Source organism: Myxocyprinus asiaticus, chromosome 50 (genome assembly GCF_019703515.2).
Source record: "Myxocyprinus asiaticus isolate MX2 ecotype Aquarium Trade chromosome 50, UBuf_Myxa_2, whole genome shotgun sequence".
Classification (NCBI taxonomy): Eukaryota; Metazoa; Chordata; class Actinopteri; order Cypriniformes; family Catostomidae; genus Myxocyprinus; species Myxocyprinus asiaticus.
The window spans coordinates 9741557-9752283 of record NC_059393.1 but is presented as its reverse complement, the minus strand read 5'-3'; the positions used below and the strand labels follow the sequence as shown (position 1 = coordinate 9752283).

Below are 10727 nucleotides of genomic sequence, written 5' to 3'. Positions count from 1 at the left end.
CAAAAAAGAATTGGATAAATAGTTTTAATCATAGTTTTAATTTTAAAAGTACTGGTAGCATGCACATAAGTTTGTGTGGTTTACACCCCGATGGGGCCAATCCATAAACGTTAAAATACTCACTGTTTCAAAAGTATAGCCACAAAACGTAAACAATATGCATGTAAACATGATTTTAATGTGATAAAATCACTAACATTTTCTGTGTAAATTTACAGTATATTAAATGGTACAACCGTAAATCCTGTAATTCTGCAAAAACAACGTATTTAACAACTTTGCAGCTCAAATAATATACAAGTTTTAATGGAAGAATTCATGTAAACAAATTAATAAATGTTTGTGGTAATCAACATTATAACAGAAATGCTGTCAATTGAGCTTAAGTTCTATTGAACCCCGAATCTGCCTTTTAACTGGTTTTATTCAAGTCAAAATTCTTATTTAACATCAACCTGTCTGCATCAGATTACACCGACAAAACTCATTTTATTAGTCAAAATAGCTTTTTAAACCAACAATTGCAGGTTAGCACTTTTTAGTTTCTTGGGGGTTTTTTTACGGTGTGGAACGTTCCATACAAGATGAAATCAAAATGAACATTTGCAATACAATTTCTGTGAGTGCAAATTAAACGATCACAAAAATAAGAGCTCAAATTAAAAGTGAAAAGCTCACGACAAAGATTACTGAACAGGCTATATTAGGTTTTAAAAGGCTTATTAAAACTAGTTTGCTATATTGGAAATGTCTCATTTGGGAATGGTTTTATCCGTTAGGTGTACGTTCATGTAACATCACCCTCCCTGCTTTCCCTTCATACACTTTGCAAAGCACATGTGACACTTCATCACTCCGGCCACTATTCCAGGCCAAACCACACACGGCACGGCGACCTACAGTACAAGCAGCCAGCGCACAGTTAGTTACCGCATGCAGTTAGATCTGAGCCGAGGTCACGGGACTGCAGCAGGGTCGAGGGGTGAACTGTGCTGTCTGGTTGAGTTTTCATCTGGAGAATTGTGATAGGTAAGAGCCAGTGCTGGGATTAGCTTCTCATCGTGTGGACTGTGTGTTCCGCTCCGGATTGTAAAATGAGCGGCAGGTTTTTTGATTTAGCACTCTCTTAAGTCCGGATTGGCCTGGATTGGTCAGTCACCTCAAGGGGCTAATTTGTCGTTTCTTCTCGTAAATGTGGACTGCTGATATAGGAGTGTGAAAGTGAGGAGAAAAGGCTTTGGACTTTTTGTGGTGAGATTAGAGAGGACTGACAGAGCAGATGTGCAGCTGTACATAAGGACAAACACGCATGTTGTTTTTTATAAAGTGCTTATGGAAAAGTTTGTTGAGTGGTCAGCAAAAGGCGAGGTCACTTACAATTGAAGTAAATGTGGCCATTTTTTGGAGCTTTGGAAAGCAGAAATTTGAAGCTAATGATTTTATAAAAGCACTTAAATTCAATTGTGCTGTTTAAACTTTTGAATTATTTAAGCTTTAAGGTTTTTAAAGCGTTTTTGCAGGATTACAGGGTTTACGGTATTATGTCGTCAGGGCAAAGAAGTAATAAAACTGTATATAACTTTACACAGAAAAGGTTAGTGAGCAATTTTAAGACACTAAAATCATGTTAACACACATATTGTTTATGTATTGTGGTTATGCTTTTGAAACAGTGAGTATTTTAACGTTCAAAAATTGGCCCCCATTCACTTCCATTGTAAGTGCCTCACTGTAACCTTTTTTTTAAAGAAATGGAGGGACGAGCCAAAATTATTTTTGTGGTAATCAACATTATGCCACAAATTATGTTAGTTGAGCTTAACATGTATTAAACCCGGAATATTCCTTTAAGTAGCAAACAGGTAAAACATTAAATGGCAGTGTACAGGACACAAAAAATACATCATATTTTATTTGAATACAAATACATGGTTATTCAAATAATCCAAAATCAATTATGTTTATTTGTCATGTTACAAAGGCTAAACATTGCATTTCAAATGCATCTCATGTAGATAAAATCTATAAAACTAATGACTAATCAGGATAACTGAGGAACTTCACAGACATTAAATAAACAGCAGCAAATGAATAAACTGGCCTGTATGCACTCTTGTAAATCTGCATAACAGTATCTGCATTTCAGTCGTATCTTAAAGATACATCATCTTCAGAGATCAAGTGCTCTAGCATTTAAAGTCAATGTGTAAACAAACCTTTTACATACATAACATTTCAGGCACCAGATGCACGCAGTAATTGAATACGGTAATATACGCGCATCAGAGGTTTGTAAGGGTTTGGCAGTGTAGAATGATTCCTTCATCGAAACGCTCATTAGTCATTCATGTTAGGAAAAAGATAAAGAATAATGTTCACAGGAAAAAATATACATAACCTAAAAAACATACTTAAGTCAAAAATATAACATGTCTAATATATTTATGTATAAATAAACTTGACAACATTAGGTTAGCAATAAAAGTAATTTTAAGGTTTAGATCAGGCAGAAATATTCCATCAGAACTTTTGAACTTTTGGATTATTTCATGACATTTCAACAACATAAAGTGGTTAAGCTGTATAGTGATTCCAGAATGCAATCAGAATGAAAAAAAGTTAATTGTTTACAATCAGTACTATACCTTATTCTGAAATGATTCAATTCAACTATTAAATTGCTTCACTAATAGATAACATTGTGATTCAGTGACTATGCTTTAGAGCAATAAAACTTGGTCACGCATGCCACAACATTACACGCATGAACCTACTATAAATAATATTGACATTTAAATAGAGACCAGAGAACAACAGTAGCAGTCTTTTGAGTTTAACAATACTAAAACCAACTTATTTCATTTGCTCGCTCCCTGAATGAAACTGAACTGGCATGGCTATGCCTAAATGTACACTGGAGAAAAAATATACTTCATGTTGTAACATCTAAATTAACTGGTAACAATTTACAATAAAACTGTATTAGTTAATTTCATTAGTTAACATGAGCTAACAATGAATAATACTTTTTCAACACTTATTCATCTTGTTTAAAGTTAATTTTAACACTAACACATTTTTAATAATAAAAGTTGTATATGTTATCATTAATGTATTATGAACCAACAACAAACAGTTGTATATTTATAAATTAACATCAACCAAGATTGTTACATTCTGTAAAAGTATTTTGTTCAGTGTTAGTTTATGATAACTAATGTATTAACTAATGTCATCAATTAGAACCTTATTATAAAGTGTTACCAATAAACTAGTTTGAGTCGTCAAAAATATTTTTGAATCAAACTCACTACATTAGAATACACACACACAACATTTTTTAAGGGTTAGATCAGGCTCCTTAAGATAACTATTGCAGGCAACCACTTTTTATAAGTAGGCACATGAGTAAAAGTGGTTTTGAGGCCAGACAGTCACAGATGCATCATTTATTCCCAGCTGCCTTTCCTGGTCAATGCTGAAAACTTGATTTGTGTGCTTGCATTTAATTCACTAGTGAGGCTGAGAAAGCGTGTGGTAAGAATTTAAATACAAATGTTATTTTTATGCACAGAGCTGCAGAGCTAGAACATTTACATTAATGTTACCTTATTTAAGGGTTTATAAAGATGTTTATTAATGACTAATAAGTCATTTACAAATGCATTATAAAATATTGATATGTTATAACAACATGAATAAAAGGGCAGCTTTTTAATGGAATACTTGCCAAATAATGAAAATGTTTGCATGCATGTTATAAATGCTTAATAAATAAATCAGATTTAAAAGAGCAATTATATTATTTTTACTTTGTGCTTATATTAACTACCATCTTGACTTGTGTTGTCACTTTCCTTGTCATTGATTTCAAAGGAATAATGTTACTGTGTGTGGTGTCCCAACTAAACTTAAACTAAAGTTATCTAAAGTCCTCAGTAAAAATACTTTCTTCATGCTCATTCACAGCATATCATATAATAAAGTCTGATAACCATTAAACCATTCTGAACTTTATGTACATAGGTTTCTAATGTTGGAAACTCCTTAATAAATTATTTAATTGTATCCATTTTACATTGTTACGTTTTCATAGGTTACTAATGTTGAATTAGTGTTATTAAGCTTTTATAAGATGTGAGATAAAATGGCTCACTATTTAGCAAGTATTGTATGAAAGTCTCCATTTTTATGAATGTTGTTAAAACTGCATATTAAGTAAGGGATAATGTACAGTCAGCCGGATGTTATCGCAAAATAAACACTGACAGTGTGATCAGGACCCTGATGTGAAGTGGAGGGCCATTTTTAATTTATAAAGTCAGCCAGGCCAATTTATTGGACAAATTTGGCCAATTTTGAGATTACCTGTATTAGATTAGATTATTATTATTATTATTATTATTTTAAGATCATTGGTACAGTATATTAATTGTAATTTTAGGGAGCTGTTTTAATGTTATGTAACAGGCAGAGTTTAAGATGTTTAAGCATCTGAAACTCCATATATAACTACATATTTCTGAGAGAAACAAGATATTAAACAAGAATAAAATGTTGGCTAGGACTTGATTTTGTCCATCTGGAATTGATTCGATCATGAAAATTGGTCTCTACATGCACACTGATTAAATTGTAAATTCAGCAACAGGATGAGTAAAGTTCTTCAGCTGAAATCAGTCAGTGCTTACTGAAATTTTAAACACTGCCCCCAGTGGCCGAAGTTGGAAGTGTTGTTGAATTGAAATGTCCACAGAGTGGCGCCAAAAGCATGTTGTTGTTTTAGTTGTGAATGACGTAATACAGTCAACAGAAATGTATATTATATGAGCTATATACCCTTACCCAAACCCCAACCCTAAACCTAAATGTCAGTGGTGTAAAAATGTAAAGCAAAAATGCAACTTCGGAATCTCTCCCTTCATTGTTTATGTGAATTCAATTCCTGTTTCCATTGGACTCAAACCCATTTTTCAGATAACATTTAGTTTATTTATATGTAGCAGTGCTGTTTTAATGTCCACTCTTCCATCAAGACATATTGTCTCATAAACTGAGGTATGGTGTCACAACATGTGACTCATGTCCAGTCAATGACAGCCAGACGTTCAGCTTTAATAAAAATGGAACAGTTGCTCTGAGGACATCAGTGGCTATATCATTAGGTCAGGTGACGTGACATCTGTACTCATGCTATCTTATCCCTGGACTAGCTAGAAATACACAGAGTCATGCAGCATGGTCTATCCCATGACCCTGATTGGTGCAAAGACACTGTACACACACAATGGTGTACAATTATGCCCAGCATCTACTGTCTTAAGAATGGCTTGCATTAATTGGTCAAGGGCATCTGATACTTAGATCCCATGTTTGTATGAGACATCTCAAGTGCAGGACTGCGTCAAGCTGGCAGCCGTGAAGGCCGTATTGGTTTTCTGTGGTAGATGAGCGTGCTGTGCATCAAGGGTGTATTTTGGGCTCTGAGTCATGAAGGTAGAACGGTATTGGTGTAATGTCCAACAGCACTCTTTATTAAGAGTCTACAATATGCTAAGCAATGCCAAGGGGTTATTTATGTACAGCATTGTCATGTGCCATTCTGAACTGAAGTAAAAATATCTTTTTAACGCTTTAAATTAATGTTACCTTTGTTAGTTTATAAAGAGGCTTATTAATGACTAATAAACCATTTAAAAATGCATTATAAGTTATTAATCTTTGGTTATAACAACATGAATAAAAAGGGCAGCTTTTTAATGGAATACTTGCCAATTAATGAATATTTTTGCTTGCATGTTATAAATGCTTAATAAATAAATCAGATTTAAAAGAGGGATTATATTATTTTTACTTTGTGTTTATATTAACTACTGTGTGTGTGTGTGGTGTCCCAACTAAACTTGTACTAGTTAGCTAAAGTCCTCAGCAAAAATACTTTCTTCATGCTCATTCACAGCATATCATATAATAAAGTCTGATAACCATTAAACCATTCTGAACTTTATGTACATAGGTTTCTAATGTTGGAAACTCCTTAATAAATTCTTTAATTGTGTCCATTTTGCATTAAGGTACATTTTCATAGGTTACTAATGTTGATTATGTGTTATTAAGCATTTATAAGATGTGAGGTAAAATGGCTCACTATTTAGCAATTATTAAATGAAAGTCTCCATTTTTATGAATGTTGTTAAAACTGCATATTAAGTAAGGGATAATGTACAGTCAGCCGGTTGTTATCGCAAAATAAACCCTGACTGAGTGATCAGGGCCCTGATACTAAGCGGAGGGGTCTATCAGCCTGAAGGGGTTTTGTGATAACATCCAGCTGACTGTACATGATCCTGCTCATTACACATCTACTAACCAAATAAATAAATACATGGACATACAGTCCTTATTTGAATTGAAAATATGCAATTATGTGACATGAAAGAAATCACTGAATAGCTGAAATCCACCTCCGGTCAAATAATGACCGTCTGACTGCTTATTTCCAGCTTATTACAAGACTACTTGCCAATAAATACATAAATGCACATGAAACATTGATTTGATACTATTTTATTAGCTTACTTGTAGAGATCGCAAAGTGATCCGAGAAGCAGGAAAGATGGCTCGCAAATACCAGGATAAGTGGTCTGAAACTTTGATGTGCAGTTGTTACAGAGAAATATCAGACCGCTAGATGGCGCCATTGACCAATCAGAACCAAGTATTCCAGAGAGCCTTGTAATATTGATTTATAATGCATTTGTAAATGACTTATTAGTCATTATTGAACCCCTATATAAACCCTTAACAAAAGGAAACATTAATGTAAAGTGTTTCCAATATTGTTTATATTTCAATTCAGTTACTGAATTTGAGGTGAAATAAATTGAGGTAGCAAAGAGATTACAGAATTACATTTTTGGTGAAGTTTCATTTTTGTATCCGCCTGCATTCTTTTATCACTGTTTTGTTCAAACATGCATAAGACAGAAGTCTTTGACCATTGCACCATGTCCAGCTGGTTTTTCAGCGTTTCGTCACAATGGAATGAAATGCATACCGGCTTATTTTACTGCAGATGGAGGATTCGGCTGCTAAAGGTCCCCTAGAGAAAGACCATGTTGTTTCTCATAGGGAGCAGTTATTAGCCAACAGCATTTGTCAGCCAATTGAAGCAACCCAGTATGAACTCTATAGAAACTTTATGAGCTGTTGCTGGCTCCCCTCGCCCAGCTCTAGCTGTGATATTTCATTGGCAGATGACATTCACTGCACCATGTATGAATATCAGGAGTTTTTGACCACAGCATGGTTGCCAATCTTTCGCTGCAACTCTATATTCATTAGAATAGTGTGGTGTAGACGTTTGAGTTTGTTTGTACACGTTTTGTCTAGGTCTGTCTCCTGCATGCTAATTTATAAAGGTTTTGGACAAAATATGTATGCAGATGTTTTTACAATACAAGGAAAATCGGACATAATCTATTATCTTAATTTCCATCTTCTGGTGTGCAGAAAGATGGCGTAGCTTATTTGGAGCTGCTACTGATGTGTGAATTTTACGATCTGTAAATCCATATCATAATCTTAAATGACTCCAGCACCACAGTGGAGAGGTGTTAATCCATCCCCAAAAGATTCAGTTGCACAAATTCAGATTTGAGATGATCTGAGAAACCTGTCTTGTTCCATCTTGATTTCTTGACAGTTTTTATAACATTATCACACTAAAGTAAAGATAACCTTCTAAAGAAAAGCTAGTTACAATAACAAGCTACCAAAGAGAAGTAGCTAACTACATTGACTACATTTTTCAATACATTTTTATGGCAGCATTGATCTAGCACAAAAACAGTGGGTATCTCAATAAGGGTGACGGCATTAAACATACATAAAATGTATCTGCACTGAACAGATAATTGTACACTAAATACAACTAATAAAATGCAGCATTTAAATATTTAGCTACAAACAAGATTGACAATGTCTCACATGCACACAAAAAGCTAGAGTGTTTTGAAAAGAGTTGTTGAATTATTGTCATGCTGCTAGCTAAGTTTGTTGCTTCTCTTAGTTAGATCACAACCTTTGAGGCTAAAGATCTATGAAAATCTCTTTAACATGGCTGGTGCAATTAGTTCCTTCTTTCAGCACTTTAAGAACTTTCCATGGGTTCTTTGCCACCTCTGGCTCTTGGCTATGAGGGTGTTCGTTCAGTGAGGATGGTATCAGACTTGCACATTTATTTTGATTGATAGTAGCACTTGCTAAATTTAGCAAGCATGTGAGCACATTAATCAGTCCACTCAAACAGGGACATGGAGTCAAGAGTTTGTACTCTTGAGAATGTTTCTGGGTTGAACAAAGACAATTTCAGTATTTTCAGGCATTACTATGTAATACTTATTAATTATTTGAATTATTTGAATAGTTGCTTAGGAACTTCCCAGCTTCCACAATAACATTTGACTTTTTTAAGCATATAAATGGTTGAACGTGGTTATCAGACTGATCGCACTGACAATTCGGCAACAGTAGGTCGAAAGTTTTGCTGCTGAAATCATTCTGTTTACTGAAATACAAACCACTGCCCCCAGTGGCAGAAGCTGGAAGTGGACCCTACACTAGAGCTGCACGATACTGAGAAAGAAATCTGATACGCAATGAGATATTGGATAATGTGATATGCAATGTGATAATCCTATGATGATATCGTCGGAGCTCGTAGAACATCAGAACCCTAACTGCCTAAATACACTGAAGTTTATTGCTAAAAATGGACCATCTATCCCAGAGATCACAAACATACAAGGCTCCAGACTAAAGAAAAATGACTACGGAAACATTTAGGAGCCAAATGGCTGTTTTTAGTTGCAAAATAACAGAATTAGAACTGCTCAATTTAGATGGTTATTCAAAACAAGACAAAGTCAAAGAAAAGAGAGAAAGCTGATAATAGATTAACTGGCTGATTACCTTTTAAAATCAATATACAGTGCATCCGGAAAGTATTCACAGCGCTTCACTTTTTCCACATTTTGTTATGTTACAGCCTTATTCCAAAATGGATTAAATTCATTATTTTCCTCAAAATTCTACAAACAATACCCCATAATGACAATGTGAAAGAAGTTTGTTTGAAATCTTTGCAAATTTATTAAAAATAAAAAACGAAAAAAATCACATGTACATAGGTATTCACAGCCTTTGCTAAATACTTTGTTGAAGCACCTTTGGCACCAATTACAGCCTCAAGTCTTTTTGAGTATGATGCTACAAGCTTGGCACACCTATTTTTGGGCAGTTTCTCCCATTCTTCTTTGCAGGACCTCTCAAGCTCCATCAGGTTGGATGGGGAGCGTCAGTGCACAGCCATTTTCAGATCTCTCCAGAGATGTTCAATCGGGTTCAAGTCTGGGCTCTGGCTGGGCCACTCAAGGACATTCACAGAGTTGTCCTGGAGCCACTCCTTTGTTATCTTGGCTGTGTGCTTAGGGTTGTTGTCCTGTTGGAAGATGAATCTTCGCCCCAGTCTGAGGTCCAGAGCGCTCTGGAGCAGGTTTTCATCAAGGATGTCTCTGTACATTGCTGCATTCATCTTTCCCTCGATCCTGACTTGTCTCCCAGTTCCTGCCGCTGAAAAACATCCCCACAGCATGATGCTGCCACCACCATGCTTCACTGTAGGGATGGTATTGGCCAGGTGATGAGCGGTGCCTGGTTTCCTCCAGACGTGACACTTGCCATTCAGGCCAAAGAGTTCAATCTTTGTTTCTCATGGTCTGAGAGTCCTTCAGGTGCCTTTTGGCAAACTCCAGGTGGGCTGTCATGTGCCTTTTACTGAGGAGTGGCTTCCGTCTGGCCACTCTACCATACAGGCCTGATTGGTGGAGTGCTGCAGAGATGGTTGTTCTTCTGGAAGGTTCTCCTCTCTCCACAGAGAAATGCTGGAGCTCTGTCAGAGTGACCATCGGGTTCTTGGTCACCTCCCTGACTAAGGCCCTTCTCCCCCGATCACTCAGTTTGGCCAGGCGGCCAGCTCTAGGAAGAGTCCTCGTGGTTCCAAACTTCTTCCATTTACGGATGATGGAGGCCACTGTACTCATTGGGACCTTCAATGCTGCAGAAATTTTTCTGTACCCATCCCCAGATCTGTGCCTCGATACAATCCTGTTTCGGAGGTCTACAGACAATTCCTTGGACTTCATGGCTTGGTTTGTGCTCTGACATGCACTGTTAACTGTGGGACCTTATATAGACAGGTGTGTGCCTTTCCAAATCATGTCCAATCAACTGAATTTACCACAGGTGGACTCCAATCAAGTTGTAGAAACATCTCAAGGATGATCAGTGGAAACAGGATGCACCTGAGCTCAATTTTGAGTGTCATGGCAAAGGCTGTGAATACTTATGTACATGTGATTTTTTTTCGTTTTTTTATTTTTAATAAATTTGCAAAGATTTCAAACAAACTTCTTTCACGTTGTCATTATGGGGTATTGTTTGTAGAATTTTGAGGAAAATAATGAATTTAATCCTTTTTGGAATAAGGCTGTAACATAACAAAATGTGGAAAAAGTGAAGTGCTGTGAATACTTTCCGGATGCACTGTAAAATGTGTTAAAAATGTTGTTAGTCTTTCCTCACTATGACAGAGCAGCCCAGACATAGAGGCTACGAGAGTCCAAATTGAATGAAAACCCAGATGCAACCCAAATCCCAATAATAAC

General features: G+C 35.9%; 1 protein-coding gene across 1 annotated transcript in view; it reads left to right on the top strand.

The window, feature by feature from the left end:
- Positions 1-778: 778 nt before the first annotated feature.
- LOC127438935 (RNA-binding protein 20-like) overlaps positions 779-10727 on the top strand; it is a 39022-nt gene continuing 29073 nt past the window's right edge. Inside the window, exon 1 of the mRNA XM_051694847.1 lies at positions 779-1029. The gene's annotated coding sequence lies outside the window, so the exon portion shown is untranslated. The remainder of the gene's footprint in view (positions 1030-10727) is intronic.